The 17,086-nt window shown below is 44.9% G+C and overlaps 1 long non-coding RNA gene across 3 annotated transcripts in view; it reads left to right on the plus strand.

The window, feature by feature from the left end:
• The first annotated feature begins 300 nt into the window (after positions 1-300).
• Positions 301-17,086, plus strand: part of LOC128323617 (uncharacterized) — a 54,677-nt gene continuing 37,891 nt past the window's right edge. For 2 of the 3 annotated variants that reach the window (XR_008306388.1, XR_008306389.1), the window contains exons 1-2: positions 9,738-10,105; positions 10,199-16,879. This is a non-coding gene — a long non-coding RNA (uncharacterized LOC128323617). Of the gene's footprint in view, positions 357-9,737; positions 10,106-10,198; positions 16,880-17,086 lie in introns of those variants that run through there. The other variant, XR_008306390.1, reaches the window with a different exon arrangement.

A 17,086-nucleotide genomic window follows, 5' to 3' on the forward strand; every position in this document is an offset into this window, starting at 1 on the left:
CTAAGGGATCCAAAGGCTATGAAAAAGAGGTTGCAGTAGTAGTGGGAAGCAATGATGTCACTAACCCCATAATTCCTTTGCTCAGAATATGAACCTTGGTGACTTGTAAGGTTTGTCTTCAACTGAGCAACATCTAACACTCTGAGGGAAGCTACATTTCCCAGGACATGGCGTCTGCAGCATACTGCAGCAGAAATACAGATGCCAGGCAGGAAGAAGAAGACATCCTTGCTGCTCACCGAGGAGGAAAGGAGAGAGAAGCAAGGAGGAGGAGGAGGAGGAGGAGGAGGAGGAGGAGGAGGAGCAGAAAGGTGAATGAAGAGACAGATGCTGCTGCCCTTGAAGCAGCAACAATGGTAAGTGGGTTAGAGGCTCATTGCTTGGCCTATCACATCAATTCACATGCCTGGGGAGAAAAATAGGATTTTTCTGAATATTCTCCACTGTTGCTCATAATTGCTGGTCCCAATCTGAATCTAATGAGGGAGAGTTTGCCTATCACTAGGGGAAAAGGGCATCTGGATAAGGGCATCTCATTGTGAGATGTTGCCCTCAGATGCTTTCTGAACTCCCATGGTGTACCAATGTTCAGTATTAAAATGTCACAAAGGCTGCAGGGACAGAAAGGCTATGTACTGTTGGAGATGTGAGAAGGGTTCCATTTCTGATGTGCGCTCTGCCTTGTCAAGGGAATTCATATTACCTCCTGGTGATTGCCATGATAATAAAACAAAAACAAAAAACAATTCAATTTCAGACAGCACATCAATGAGTATATGTGGGTACAGGTGCAGAGAGCTAAGTGTAGAATAAACCAATTAGGATGAGTCTTCCTAGTGTTTTCTTGGCAAGCTTCCATGTGCTGTTTATACTGCTTTCTTCTGTTTTGTTACTTTCTGATATTAGATGGATGGAAGGTATCATGGGATTACTTTTACTCAGAATTTTTAGCTGTAGGATTTCTTTTGGCTTCATTTTAGTTTGTAGCTGCATCCAACAAGTCTTTCGACATGAACGTCTTGGATTGCAACCAATTTCTTTCCTTCGAGTCCAATGGAACAATGTCAACTGATACTCCACCGAACTGGATCGTGTGTTGATTTGCTCATATCCTTTAGTTTAAATTAAACCATAATGATTATGATAATTAATACAAAATTTTGACTCAACTTTATCTTAATGATACAGCTTAATCATACAACCACAGACATGGAAGAGAAATTGGTCTAACACTAGAGCAGTGTGACATTTTCCTAAGAAATTCTACTAGGAGTTCTTCTAGGGCTGATTGAAATATGTCCCTCCATTTTCACCAGCATATTCACAGCCAAAAATGATTCGGGTTTGATTATTTTTGTATCGGTAGAAGGAAATTCTTCAGAGATTTGGGGGTAGCATTTCAAGGGAGCTTGCCACAATTTGGTTTTAGTAGGAACATTGGTAGAACTCCTAATTGGTTGACATGAGGAGGAAAATTCCAGTACCCCACTGAAATTTCAACGGAACTAGAGAACAGTGGCAGCCGGCTAGGACAGTTCTGGGTGGATGGTGAGAGGTGCCTTTAAAAAGTGATTGCCAGTGGTACTGCCAGCATCTGCAAGCTGTGATGAGGAGTGGCACCCCGCCCAGCTTGCCCCGTGGTGGCTGATGTGACTATGGCAATCATCTGGCCTATGTGTATGCATGGAGATCAGGTGAGTGCCAGAGCTGTGGCAGCTGCTGAGCAGGATGCTGGGCAGGATGCCACTGCTTGCAGTGGCTTGCAGGTGCTGGCAGTACTGCTGGTAATCACTTTTTAAAGGTACCTGCCGCTGCCCCCCCCATGCCACCCTCACTGGCCACCACTGCCAGAGAATTAAACAATGCTATTGAATCTGAACAGGAACTGAACCCCAAATTGTAGCAGTGTGATTCCCTGTACTCCAATGATTTAATCCTTTTTTTAAAAACCCAATTGCACTGAATGTGAAACTGAACCTATGCATCTAGGGCTTTAGTGTTGCAGTGCTCCGCAAAATGCTGTTGACATATATGGCTGACATCCAGCCTGGCACTGCATTGATGCAGCAGTGCTGAATTCCAGACTAAGGCTATGTCGTTACACAAATGGGGGAAAGGGCACAATCCTCAAGGGCATATTTTTGTAATGCACAGTGGTTTTCAGAGGGAAGGAGAGATAATTGAACATTGCCCCTTCTGCACTTGCGCAATGATGCAGCCTTACTCTGGAACTTAGCACTATTGTATCAATGCAGTGCTAGACGGGACATCAACCGCTGTCTCTTAACTGCTTAGAAAAGAACCTGTTCTTTCCGTTTAATGTGAGAAAGGAGTATATAGGAGAAGATATAGCTTCTTGTGTATTTTCACAACATTTTTGTATGTGTTCAAAAAGATCACTACAAAGACTTTAGAAAGTCAATAACTGCCCCAGAGGGAGGAAAATCCTTGCGCAAACCTGAATCGCGGTACATATTTTTGGCAGTTAGAACCTTACTTGTGTGAACCATGAAAAAAACCATTTGGTATTGAACAATGTTTACTAGTCAAGCATACGGGGTTGTTTTAACTCTCCATTTATATGCTAGCTGGCCCTCTGCAAAACCTTTACAGTCAGCTCCACCAATCTCAGCAGCTGGCCAGATTTACTAGCACCTCTCATGTAAGGACCCTGAATTGACCCTTTCTAAATGTATGCAGAAAGATTCATAGATAGGCAAAGACCATGGTGGAGCCTTGTCAAGGCAAATCAAAAGATTGCTTGCAACCATTTGAAACTATCAACAACCTTTGAAGACAGCCCAGAGGAATACAAAGGCAGATAAAGAGAATGACTAGTTAGAATCTATTGAAAGGGACATGTCACAATTTGTTTTTATATAATGTTGGAATTGTGTGTAGGCTGATTGAGTAGCATGTACAATCCATGCAAGTTTTGTTAAACTTTCATTTTTTTCTGACTCATGGATCATAATCATTACACTTCTATTTCAGTGAATCCGTTAATTTTATGATTACAGAATTGTGGGGACAAGCAGTCTCCCCTATATTAACATTATGAGGAATTATTGACTCTGGTGATTGGTGGTGTGTGTGTGTGTGTGTGTGTGTGTGATTGTATTTCAGTTCCCCCAAGGCAGAATTGCTTAAGGGTTCTTGTTTTTTATTTTGCGGCTTGTGTAATGCTTGATGCACCCTAACTTGGCTGTTGTTTCTATGACATGCTTTGGGATACTTTTGACCCCTACGCCAAATTAAGAATGTCCTCAATACTTTTTCTTTGCTGAGGTTTGAAAAGACTCTCTTTTCAAAGAAGGATTTCTTATTTGAAAAGAGAGATTTTTTTCTTGTATATTTTTAGAGGTATCAGCAAACCAGTGCTCAAGCAGAGCAAAAACATGTTAATAAATTAAATGAACAATCTGGAAGCACCATGGATTATTAGCATAAGAGTACTTCCATTTTACTTATTTCACTCCGGGGCTATTCACATAATTGTGCATGCAGGCAGTCAGGCCAGTAAAGGGCGGGGGGGGAGGCAGGGTTCAACCTACCTTCCCCCAGATGACCACTCTGAGCACCTGTGCTGTGCAAGCCATGCGCCCACATGACCAGTGCTTCTAGGAGCAGCACGGATGACTAACCATGCTGCTCCTGGCAACATGGATAAACAGAGGCCGGGACTCATTGTCCCAGGCTACAAGAATCCCACAGTGCACAGCGCACTGACACACAAACCCGGGAGCTGGGTTAATGGCACATTTTCACCCTTAACATTAACTAAGAGCTGGGCTTTGGTGCTGGATTTAGCACCTCAGCATCGCTGGGATCCACGCAGATCCGAGTGGTTATCATGGGCAGCCACGCCCAGGCTTGGCTGCTTGTGATAACAGCCTCTCAATTTTACTGGCATGTCACTCGAGTATAACCTCACAGTAATTCCAGAAATACAGCAGGGGAGACTTTTGTAAGCATCCCTATATTTTATCAATTCCTAGCACCATGTAGCTGCAATGGTGCCACTGCCTTCATAGATGCTCCAGGTAACATACACATCCTTCAAGGTGGTTAGGATTGATCTAACCACACTGAAGGATTTGTGGCTATGTACCACACTGAGGATGCTCCCTCCATAGATGAGGAATTACCACAGTGGTCTGTAACCGTATAAGCCATCTGAACAATATGAGGCTGTTTCCAGGAGCAGCCAAGCCTGGGATAGGGCAACTTAGCTCAGGCTTGGCTGCCTATGGGAACTGCCAGGAGCTGACTGGTGCCTAGGTGGCAAACCCGGCTAAGAAGCCGGGCTCTTAAACAAGGTTAAGGTAGCAAGCGCTCCTTTAAGCCCATTTACTGGACTGTCTTTCAGTGCCGGCAACTTTCTGCTGGTCCTGAATCACTGACAGGCACCCTCCCATAGTTGGGGAGATCTCCAAAATTGTGGGATTACTGGGATGCATCTTGACCCCTGCACTTCCGTGTGTACATGATAGCCTGCAGGGAAGGCGTAGGTGAGCTTCTGCTGCCTTCCCTGCTGCCTGCCCTCAAGCCCTCTCATGCAAACCTGAGAAAGGGCTCAACCTATACATATCTAATTGGCAGCAGTTTGGAAACACTGTTGGTCAGCGACAGAACCTAGATGTAAATTATGTAAATCATAGATATTGTAAATCCATGCAACTAATATATAACCACCAGTATTTCCAAGATGTGTCTTTTATTTCCCCGTTGAGATCATAAACAAGACAGATGGGGCTCACTGATAATCTCTGAAGTTCCTTTTTGCTCTTGAGAATATGTACAAGACAACTAGGATTGATTTTTAAAAATCAGACGTATTATATAGTATATCTATCATTATGTGAATTACATAATGATAGAACTACTATACAGTTTTTTACAGGTGAATTACAGGTATATGAAGCCTCTTTTCTGGGATTTTTAAAATATATCTGCCTATGAATTCTGATATAGTGTATTCCAATTTCCATTGTGAATACCGGTTCTAGTTCTGAACTGAAATTCTGCTTATACAATCTTTAAGTACCAATACCAGTAATATAAATCCTTTGCACACACACCCTCATGTCCTTGGGATAAAATATATTACACAGAGAAGCTCTTCTCACAATCTTCTCACAGTCTGTGCGGAGAGTGAGCTTAGTCCACTCTCCCCGCAGATGATCAGAAGGAAGCCCTGGGCGGCCGGATCAGCTGCCCACATGACTGCCGGCTCTGTCACAAAGCCGGCAGGGGTGGTGGAGATCGGGGGCTGCATAGCCCCTGGAAGTTCCAGCAAGCACACAGGGCATCCTAGAGAGACCCCCGAGCCTAGGAGGCTGCTTGCAGCCTCCTGGTCAGGGGTCTACTCATGTGTCGCTGCGTGCTGCAGCAACACACGATCAAATAGATGAGTTTAATGGAGCGCTCACTCTGTTTACCTTGTCTGAGGGGAGGGGCAGGGGCATAGCAAGGCTGGAGTGGGCCCAGAGACAAGATTTTAAAATGGCCCCCCCCCCCAAAGTCCAGGGCCTCCGCACACCCCAGGCCCCCAAGGATTTAAGTCTGATATTCCAAAATAAGTATGCTGCCTGCAAATACATTTCACTGAATACACACACAGACGTCACAATATATAGTGATATACATTGAGTACTATACATTTGTATTACTTTTAATGCCTAGAACACACTAGAAAGATGAATTATTAAAATGGGCCCCTCGCTGCAGATTAGCAAAGGAGACTTTCAACCATGCAGGGTGAACCTATGTTTGTTTTCTCAGAATTCTGAACAAATTCAGTCAAGTTTGATTGCAGGAGGTTTTTCACAGGAGGCTTTTAAAGCCCTTTAAGACACATCTCCTCTGGAATGGAGATGCTGCATTCACATCTTGGCCAGATTTACCCTGAAGTCCCTGCAAGTTATTGGGGAGCAGTTCACACACAAGAAGAATAAAATAAAAGCACCACACATGCTTCACAGTTCTCACTCAGACCTTCTGGGTTGCAAAACAACTTGAACATAAGTGCATTTATAAATGAATGAATAAATAAATAAAATTAATAAAATACTGTTCCAGAAGTTTTTGCAATTTTCTGCCATGAAACAAGCCACTTATAGGACTTTTTAGATAGTTTTTTTTAAGTCAGCAAATTTTCCAAGCTGTTTCAAAATAAATATTCAGAGACTTCTCGGTCCCTCCCCCCCCCATATCCAAGCCCTATGGCAAGCAGATCCCTATATATGGGGGGGGGGGGAAGGTAACCACAAAAAGGAGTTCACACTCTACCTGGCAAATGCTGGTCTGGGTTAAGCAGGGCAGCAAGGGGTCTTCTGCTGCAGAGAACACTCTGGCTGCCTCCTCCTTCCTGGCTGGCTTGGGCCCTACTCGAGTTCAGGCTTCACTGCAGCCTACACGGAGGCCTCCGTGGAAGCCCCGCCCACCCGTCGATCAGCTGAGAGGCCGGAGAAAAGGAGCTCTTTGCAGCTTGCCTGCTGCTTCCATTGCGGGCCAGCAGAACAAGCAGGAGAGACGGCGAAGAGGGCAAGTGGCTGAGAGGCTATGGGGCTGGGCAGGGGGCAATGGGGAGTCACATGAGGTGCCTCTGGGGTGCCCCTCCAGGCAGTGGGGCCCCCAGACAACTGTCTCCCCTTGCCCTATCATTGTTACGCGCCTGGGGAGGGGTACTTTGGGAGGTTTGCTGCTGGGACCCACGCAGTTCCCATTGCAGCATATGATCGGCCAAAAGCAGGCTATGCTCCTTTAGCCCACTTTTGGCCGATCATGAGAATAGCCTCAGTATATGAGCATTGTCACCACATGACCCATATTTCTCAGAACAGTCCTACACATAGACACCTTTTCCTTTCACTGTTGTAACATCTTTAGTAGGCTGACTTAGTCCAGAACTACAAGTTACTGTCCAATCTGTGTATGCAAATATCTAGCCATCATTTTTCAGTTGCAAAGTGTTGTTAGGAAGCAGGGTTTGATGGGAGTGGGGAAGCGGGCGGGAGGATGATGGCTACACATTTGCATGCACAAGTTGGCCAGTAACTTGTATTTCGGGTCTAGTTCAGCCTATTAAAAATGCTACAAAAGTGAAAGGTAGATTTGTGGGGGGGAGGGGATATGTACAGGCAGGTTTTTAGGCATTCCTCTGAGCTACCTTTTCCCCAGCTGGGATTTGTAGGAGAGAGAAAAAAAGTTCACATCATTTAAGAGAGGAAGTACTCCTTAATACTCCAACAGTACTCCTCACCTCTCAGCTACAGGATTCTTAGAAGGGGAGATTATTCAATGACCCAACTTTCCTGCTAACCTAGTCAACTTATGATTGACCATTAAACTGTTACCAAACTTTGTAACTTAATGGGGTTATTCTCACAATTAACAAAAATCGGGCTAGGAGAGCCTAGCCCGATTTTTGTTAATCATCAGAACCACCGGGCTCGGCTGCGAGCTCGGTGGTTCTAGAGCAGGTAATCCGCTCTGGAACCCCTGGTTAAAAGCAGGTTTGCGGAGCAAGTGCTCTGCAAACCTGCTTTTTACAATTGTGAGTAGCCGCGGCACGCCTTCGCACTGTGCTCACTCACGAGTAGACCCCTGGCCAGGAGGCGAAAAGCTGCCTCCCGGCTCGGGGGTCTCCCCAGTATGCCCTGCGTGCTCGTGAGCAGGGAGTGGGCTTAGCCTGCTCTCCCCCTCACCCGAAGAAACCGGGTCTCATGGATCGTGAGACCCGGCTCAATGTTGATTCCTTCAGATTCTAGAGCTCAGTTTCCAGGATAGTCTGGAATCCTAGCTGGGAAGAAACAGGAGGTGGGCAAACAATTAAGTGCCCTTCAACCTTCTCTCTTCTTCCCTGCAAGTCACACACTCCTGAGGCCACTTGCCAGCACTGTAGCTGCAGCTGAGCATGTGCATGCGAGAAATAATTCTAGCTTCTGTCGGAGCTACAAATGCAGCTTAGGAGCCTGTGTAGGACTTTATTTTGCCACCATTCCTGCAAACTATGAAGCTGTTCTCATGTGTGTGCAAAACCTGGCTAAGGACTAGCCCAGTTTTGCTTGCATGTGTGTACCATTGGGATCAGACCCAATCCCAGTGGCAGCATGATGCCAAACCCACCTATGGAGTCACCCTACTAAATGAGGTTAGGAGAGCGAGCGCTCTCCTAACCCTGTTTTACCGATCATCTGCCAGCTGTGGCTGTTTATAGCCAGGGCTAGCAACTGCAGGGCTCCTGGTCACCTTCAGGGAAGGGAGGTGGGTCCTCATAATGCACCATGCACTTGCACAGTGCATTATGAGAGCTCCAAGGGGCAGGGCAATGTGGGGTGATACATTCAACACCCCAACCCTCGGAGCTACCAGCAGCAGTCAGTATTAATCTGGTGGGTGATCCACCCACCCAAAGGGCGGAACCGGAGCGTCTGTGGGGTGATAAGCTTTTTAAGGCTTCCTCCCTGCTAGCCCTCTTACCCTTTCTTACTGCTTGTGAGAAAGGGCTCTTTGACTACATAGTTCAAACTAGGGTCACGTTCTTTCCAGGCTACCTGGGAAATGTTTGACCTGGGATATCATGGAGATTATGATATGGTTAATTTCCATTCCAACCTTTTTAGGTTCATAGACATGAAAGTCATTATATCTATATTGTCATACAGCAAAATATTTTGTAGTGGTAGTGATGAAGCCTCTGGCAGTGATTGGCTGACCTGTCCTCTTGCCTCAAGGAAGTGGAACAGGCTCAAAGTTCCTCTGGCTGTCATTGACTGAGCTGCTAAGATCCTAGAGAGAGTTGGAGTTCATAGGAGAGACTAGGAAAGAAGAAAAAGCAGCATGGGCCTAGAAGGGTGAAAGTATGCAATGTGGTTTAGGAAAATAGGGTTGGGACCTGGGAAAGGGAACAGTCCAAAAGGCCGAATATTGAAGAGAATGAGGAGGAAGGAGAGGTTCAGACTAACAGATGGAATGGGCAGGGAGAGAGGACACTACTTATGGTCTGAACTGCAGAAGTAAGTTTCTCACAACCAATACTGGGGTGAGCATGGCAAGCACGGAGGAAGGCATGGTTCAAACTACCTTCCCCTAGATGATTGACAATTGTGTCTTGAGCACACACACCACATGCCCACATGATCCATGCTGCCAGGAGAATTGTGGATCACTATCTGCCCTGCTTCAGGCAGTGCGGATCAACAGAGGCCAGGAATCATTTTCCCAATCTCCAGATATCCCCAAGGCTCCAGATATCCCCAAGTGTGGTGCCTTGGGAGATTTCCCCATCAGACAGGCACTCTAGGCACCCATCTCTGTGTCTCCTTGGGCTGCGTGCAGCCCAAGGAGACACATGATCTGGGCAGCAGGGTTAAGGGTGCACTCGAGCCTTTAACCTCAGCTAAGAGCCAGGCTAAGAAATGGAGTTAGGCTGGGTGGGAGTGCCAGGATCCATGCAGATCCCGGCATTCCACACAAGCAACCTAACCCAGGCTAGGCTGCCTTAGCCTGGGCTAAGCTGCTAATTAATCAACCTCATTTATTAATATATACAGTCGTCCCTCATCAATCGCGGTTAACCCAATCATGGTTTTGAATATCTGCGATTTGAAAAATGAGACTGGTCTCACCAACTGCAGTTTGAGTATCTGTGGATCTCTTGGGTTTTTGTTGGCATGAGACGCTGTAAACTTGTGGTGAGTTGGTGGAGTGTTGGGGAAGTGTCAGAGGATTGTTGCAGAGCTGTTTGGGAGATGTTTTGGAGGGTTCTTGGGGGTGTTTTGGAGGTGTTGGAGTCAAGTACAGAGAGCTTGGGAGAGGTGGAGGTGAGAGCTGTGGGAATTGGGGGCTGTAGATGTTAGGGGCTGGGTGGAGCCTGATTGTGTTTGGGGGCTGCATGGCTGCTGTGTCTTAACTGCTGCTTTTGCACTGTTTCCTGCTGGGGAGAGCCTGAATGGGTTGTGGACTGCTGTGTCAACTGCTGCTTTTGTACTGTTGGGGGGCTATACAGTAATGGCTACTGTGTCTTCACAGCATTTTGGATGTGTTGGAGTGTTGGAGAAGAGTTGGAGTCCAGTAAAGAGAGAGATTGGGAGAGGCAGAGGTGAGAGCTGTGGAAATTGGGGGCTGTAAATGTGGGGGTTGGGAGGCTGCATGGCTTCTGTGTCTTCACTGCTGCTTTTGCATTGCTTTATAGGGCGAGGTAGAGAAGTGGAGGTGAGAGAGAGAGGAACAGTTGTGTGTGTGAGAGAGCGCACATTCAGAAAATGGGTCCAAAGCATGGAATGTCATGTCCCTGGAGGACAAGATCAAAGTCTTGGACTGCCTGAAGGAGGCCAGAGCAACAGCGTAGTTGGGAGATTGTTCTGGGTCAATGAATTGACCATCTGCAGCATCAAGAAGAATGAGGATGCCATCAGAGGTAGGGTGGCTAGTGGGACCCAGTCCTATCTCAAGGTCTCATACATGCCACGAGACCCCAACTTTGAGAAGATGGAGAAGAGAAGGCCCTGAACTTATGGATGGAGGACCAGGCACAGAAAAAGTTCCCTCTCAGCACCTGAATGGACATGATCAAGGTGTGGCAGATCTACTGGCACCTGGTGGAGAGTTCTGGAAAGGGAGACCCTGAGAAGTTTCAAGCCAGCAAGGGCTGGTTTGAAAACTTCAAGAAGCTCTTCAGCCTTCACAATGTGAAGCTTGTTGGGGAGATTGCCTCTGCAGACCATGAGAGTGCAGCCACATTTCCTGCTAAGCTGAAGAGGCTGTTCAAGGAGAGGGCCTATGTGCCGGACCAGGTCTTCAACATGGATGAGACTGGACTCTTCTGGATGCCTAAGCAGAGGATGCCTAACCACACCTTCCTCGCCAAGGAGGAGAGAAGAGGCCGCAAAGGACAGGCTGACCCTTCTGTTCTGCGCCAATGCCTCAGGTGGCCCAATGGTGTACCGGTCCAAGAATCCATGAGCACTGAAGGGGAAGAACATGAACCACCTCCCTGTGGTCTGGGCAGCAAATGCAAAGGCCTGGGTAATACGCTCCATCTTCATATTTTGGTTTTAACTGCTTTGGGCATGAGGTGAAACACTACCTAAGAGAGAAGAACCTGACTTTCAAGACATTGCTGCTCTTGGACAATGGCCCTGGGCATCCTCCAGATCTGCTGCTTGCCCACTCCAATGTGGAAGTGGTGTTCATGCCTCCAAACACCACATCGCTCATCCAGCCGATGGGCCAAGGCATCATCCAGGCTTTGAAGAGTTACTACACCAGGAGGAACTTTGGACACGTAGCCGACCTGATGGATAGATACCCCAACATGACCCTGAAGGAAGCCTGGAAAGGCTACCACATCACCCATGCCTTGACCATCATCAAGGAGGTAATGGATGAGGTCAGGAGCAGCACCTCGAATGCCTACTGGAGGAAGGTGTGGCAGTGAGAGACAACACTGATGTGCCAGCTGCGGAGGAAGAGGTTGGGAGGATAGTGGCTTGTGCCAGGTGATTTGGCAGTGAGGGCTTTGAGGACATTCAGCCAGCTGAATTTGCTGAGCTCCTGGAGTCACACTCTGAGGAGCACCCAGAGCAAGACCTCGAGGCCCCGATCAAATCCTCCAGTTATCAGGAAGAAGCTGGTGAAGAAGAGGAAGACCGCAGGACCACAACAAAGTTGACCCTGGAGAAGATCAATAGGTTCCTGACACATGCCTGGTAGATGAGGCAGTGGACATGGACCCCTTTATGCAGCACAGCCTGACATCCAGGCAGGGGCTACATGACCTGATTCAGCCCTACACAGAGGTCCAAAAAGACATCCAGAAGAAGATGGCACAACTGACACTCCTAAGCTTCTTCAAGAGAGTACAGCCTGGCACTTCAGAGCAGTCTGACACTCCAGAGCGGCTTGTCACTTTGGGGAGCAGCTGTTAACTGCCTGCGACACAGGAGGAGGAGGAGGAGGAGGATGTTGCTACCCACCTTTCCCCTTAAAGAAAGCACCTCTTGCACAATTCCTCTAGCACTTGTGCTATTGTACAAGAGGGCTATGAGTCCAGAATGCTTCCTGTGCTCTGGAAGAACTTAAACTGGAAACAAGTGGCTGACCCTCCACAACATGTTTCCGATCTTACTACATGCTTCTGGAGCACAGGGAATATTCACAAGGAGCTTTCACACAACAGTGTGAGCACAGGAGGACAGAGAAAGTTGCATGAGGGGTGCTGCTGTATTCCCACACACCCTATTTATGTGTGTTTTGTTAGACAGGATGTCAGCTCATTTGTTTAGTGGTGGTGGTAGGGTTGGGAGGATTGTTTAATATATTGTACCAAATATGGACACACCTATATGATTTTATATGGCAATTTATATGCATTTTCTTTCATAGTGATGGAAAAGATGCATATATTTTTATCTATCTATCTATCTATCTATCTATCTATCTATCTATCTATCTATCTATCTATCTATCTATCTCTTGATCATCCATAATTTATAACTGGCCCTATCCACCCCCAGCACAGTACCTCCAGTGACAGTTGCTGGTGTCTATCTTATGTTTCTTTTTAGATTGTGAGCCCTTTGGGGACAGGGATCCATCTTATTTATTCATTATTTCTCTGTGTAAACTGCCCTGAGCCATTTTTTTGGAAGGGTGGTATAGAAATCACAACAAACAAACAAACAAATTCAAAGAAGCAACACAAAGGAAATTTATTACACACACACACACACACACACACACACACACACACACACCCCATTCTGGCCACCAGAAAAAGTAAGTTCAGTTTAATAAATAGGAAAGTAATTCAGATTCTGTGCACAAGATAGACAATCTCTTACTTCAGTTCCCCAAAATTGTTTATTGGATTGTTGCTTCACTGGAGCTGCAAGATCCAATGCGGACTGACATATCTGTGACAGAATGCGCCAGGACGGAAGGAAGCTTTGTACTAAATGACAACTCACATACTCAGAACAGCCAACCTCATATAAGACTGAGCGAAATGTTTTAATATCATTTTTCCACTTTTCTATTTCTTTAAAACTCTTTTATGCTTTTTTTACACTACATCACTGCTACATCCCCGATGATCACAGCAGGAGGACTGCTTCACACATGCACACTAATATGGTAAAGGAGATCTATGTGTATAGCTGGTATAGATGCACATTGCAATGCTCATCTAGGTCTCAGATAAGGGATGTATCTGATGAGCATGCAGATCCCTATCCAGGGCTGTCAGGCACATACAGCAGAATGCAAGAGAACTGAACCTGTAGGGGGAAATGCTGAGATATGCAGACCTGATGTCAGAATGTCTAATAGAGATTGGGCATATATTCTTTGAAGAGTAGATTCCCATTCCATTTCACAAACTGCTTTTGAAAATCAGTTTGATTTTTGAAAATCAAAGGCAGCTTTCTATGTGGCATGGGGTTGGGCACATGGACCTACTTGTGTGGTTCTTTGACTCCTAGCCATTATTTATGGTTAAGATGCCATCAATAATGGCATTCAAACATATGGTCATATGGAAAAATGTGTGTGTTTTTCTACGTGACAGTAAAAATGTCATATAATTCTTTGATTTTTTTATACATTAATTTTTTCATATATATTTTAAAAAATAATATGCCCCCCCTTGGGTTTTCTTTTTAACACCCAAGTAGATAAAATGTCTTTTGAAGCATCTCTAAACTCATTAGCCATAAATAAATACAGGTTCAAACATATTTACTCATTTATGTATTTATTTATTTATTTGTTTGTTTGTTTGTTAGATTTATATCCCACTCTTTCCTGGCAGCGCAGGTAAACAGAGAATCCCACACGGAATCATGAATCCCACAATGCACCGCACCCTGAGTACAGTTCATTGGGTGATTTCCCCAGGGGACTGGCACTCTAGGCGACTGTCTCTGTGTCAGCACTTGATGCAAGCAGCTCACACTGACACACAATCCTGGGAACCAGGTTTAGGGTATATTTGCACCATAAAGCTCAGCTAAGAGCTGAGCTTCATCACTGGGTTTAGGATCCACACAGATCGTGGCAGTTCTCACAGCAGTCAAGAACAGGCTCAGAGGCTCCAGTTAGTGAACTCTGATAAGTCTATGTTCCATGGCTTGGTTAATCCTTTTGAAAAGCCCTCCAGGTTAGCAGTCATCACCCATGAATGCTAAGTTTGCAGAAAATATTTTGGTATGGGACTTTGTGAACACGTTTTGGAAGCACAAGCAGGGATGCTGCAAATTTTCCCCAAGCCGGACGTGGGAAATATTGAAGGCCTGTTAAAACCATCCTTTAGTGAGAGCTGAACTGTATGAACCCATGAATTCTCCTCCATATCAGATGAAAATGTGAACAAGGAAGAACTGAAGGATTCTCTTACAATTTAATATATTGAAGCTCTGTGCTCTTTTACACTAACAGAGGGTGAATCCAGACATTTCCAGAGCCAAAGCCAAGCGTATGGGATGAAAGCCAAACCTCCATGGCAGACCCATGGAGGGCATGTTGAAACCCTGCCTCCTGGTAAACCAGGGTAGAGGTGCAAAGGCAAACTCTTCATAGGGAACACTCAGGGTCAAAGGATCCCCAGTGGGGGCGTGCCTTTCCTCAGATTTTCATGGTGCACTCCTTAAAACAAGCCTCAGAGCTAAGCAATGGAGGAAGTCTCTGCTGCTTAGCTATGAAGTTTCTTAGAAAGAATCCCTCCCCGAAAAATGCAAAGTTGCCTCCTGCACAACCTCCACTTTCCAAGGGGCATCCTTAAAAAAAAAATTAAAAAGACTACACAAGGGAGGATTTCTCCCATGCATTGCAAGTAGGCTTTTTTGAGCTGTGGGCTGCCCTAGATGAAAAGCTGAGTTATTTCAGGAGTGGTGTTTTTTTTTTAAAAAAAAACAACTGGGCTCATTTCTAACCAAGGCAATTGTAGGAATGTTTGCCCATCTCTAAATACAAGTATATGATGTTTAGAGGATCGCCCCATCTTCATGTTTACTGAATTCTCAAAGAATTCTATAAGACTGATAAGGTAGGATTTCCCCTAGTAGAGCCATGCTGCTTGCATGTGAGTGCCCAAGACCACTCCAGGCTGAGCTCAGCATGCAGCCAGCAGCATGGATTTTGTTTCAGACAACCTTTTCAGCCCTGATAACATAGAAAAGGGTTAGCTCTGGCTGACCAAAAAGTGTTATGTGTGACTGATCTTTCACACTCACACCACATTTCCTTGGGAAAAATAAATACGAAGAAACAACAATGTATGTATTCTACTTGATAATGATGGGTTTATTGCCCAAACCAAAGGTTATGACAAGTCTGGCGTACCAAAAATACAAAACTTTGAATAAAAAATCACAGTGGTGGTAGTCTGGGAAAGCTTTGAATCCAGGGAGCAGAAACACTGCTTTCTTTCTGTCTTTTGAACCATCCTTATATCTTTCAACAAATACTATAATTCTGGAGCTTTTGTCTTCATATTCTTCCCTATTTTACACAACAAATTTAGAGCCCAAATATTCAAACTTAAGCATTCTCCCCCCCACCTACACACAGACATTTTTAAAAAAGTGTTACAAACATAAGAAAATATATTCAAAGTGTTTTCGTTACAGGAGCCATTCTGTACAGGATAAAAGCTAAAAAGCAAGTTTATTCATGAATCAATCTTCTTTATTCACCTCTTGGTTCCCACCCCCCCCCCCCCCGCCACTGCCTGTAATGTCAATGCATGTTTTTAGAATTATTTCAAGGACATTTCATGTTATCCTAGAGTCCACAGACAGGCAGCCAGAAGTGAGAAAGATTTGAAGCCATGGCCTGAAACTGTCTCTCATTACATTTGGAAATTTCTTTCAGAATATTGAGGGGGTAGGGGGGACATCTGCCTGCAGTGTAATGTGTGCATGTGTAAAAATATGTGCATTTCCTCCTTTTAGGCTTCAGAGTTCTCATAGCAGTTTACAGAGAAAAATAAATAACAATAATAACAAAGGTCAAACAAAAAGCCACTTCCAAGAAGTATCAGAAGTAGCCAATACACCTCATTAAAAGTGGCAGACACTTTTGAACTCTCTTCAGGCAATGCCTCCAAATAACCAAATCAGGGAGTACTTTAGGTTCATGATCTGCAGATTAGTTAGGTTAGCAAATTCAAGCTTGCAGTAGCAGTGGTCGGAATATGTACATACTGCTTTCAACAAAAGCTCTCAAAACAGTTTACAGGATGGCAGGAGTAAAAAGATGGTTCTTTGTCCAAAAGGTCTCATAACTTAAAAAGAAACATAAGGGCAACAATGACAATAGCCACTGGGATGGATGCTATTCTGGGACAAATAGAGATGAATGCTCTCCTCCTGCAAATATGAGAGAGACACCACATTTAAAAAGGTGCCTCTTTCTCCAGTTAGCAAGAGATTAAGACACATGACTCCACCTGTATTTTTCATGTGTTCCTTCTCTGGTACTGAAGGGAACATGACTCAGTGAATGAGCACATGGTTCAGAGTGTAAAATCCCAGGTTCACTTTCCTGACCATTAAAAGGCTGGGAAACACATAGGACTGAGCTGTGTGTGCTTTAACTCTTTCAGTAGTGCTGAAAGGCACCCTCACATTTAGTATGATTTTTCAGAACATCTTTCTTAGGAATTTCCCCTCTCTGGATACTTAATGTGATAAGACTGCATTATTGTCTTAATTTTTGTTTTACAGAATGTGTGATGATATGTAAATCAGAAAGACTGCATAGGACCATTACACAGTCCTATAATGGAATCAAGGATTTTGTTTTCACATCTCATAGATCAATTTCTATCAGAGGATGGGTCCTGGTCAACAATTCCTGGATAGAAAAAAACTAGGTAAGGCAAAAGTTGGAAATTATGGTAAGCAAAATAAGCAAAGGTATGTAACTCCCATGAGATGGGATCCCATCCCCTGAGAAATGTTGCAAATCTTATTAAAATTATTTTAGCATTTCTCAGTATCCATATGTTTGTTTCCATCTGAGCAGGTGAAATCTACCATGAGTTCTAAAAACAAGTCAATGGAAAGGCAGATCTGGAGAC

Source organism: Hemicordylus capensis, chromosome 4 (genome assembly GCF_027244095.1).
Source record: "Hemicordylus capensis ecotype Gifberg chromosome 4, rHemCap1.1.pri, whole genome shotgun sequence".
In the NCBI taxonomy this organism is placed as follows: domain Eukaryota; kingdom Metazoa; phylum Chordata; class Lepidosauria; order Squamata; family Cordylidae; genus Hemicordylus; species Hemicordylus capensis.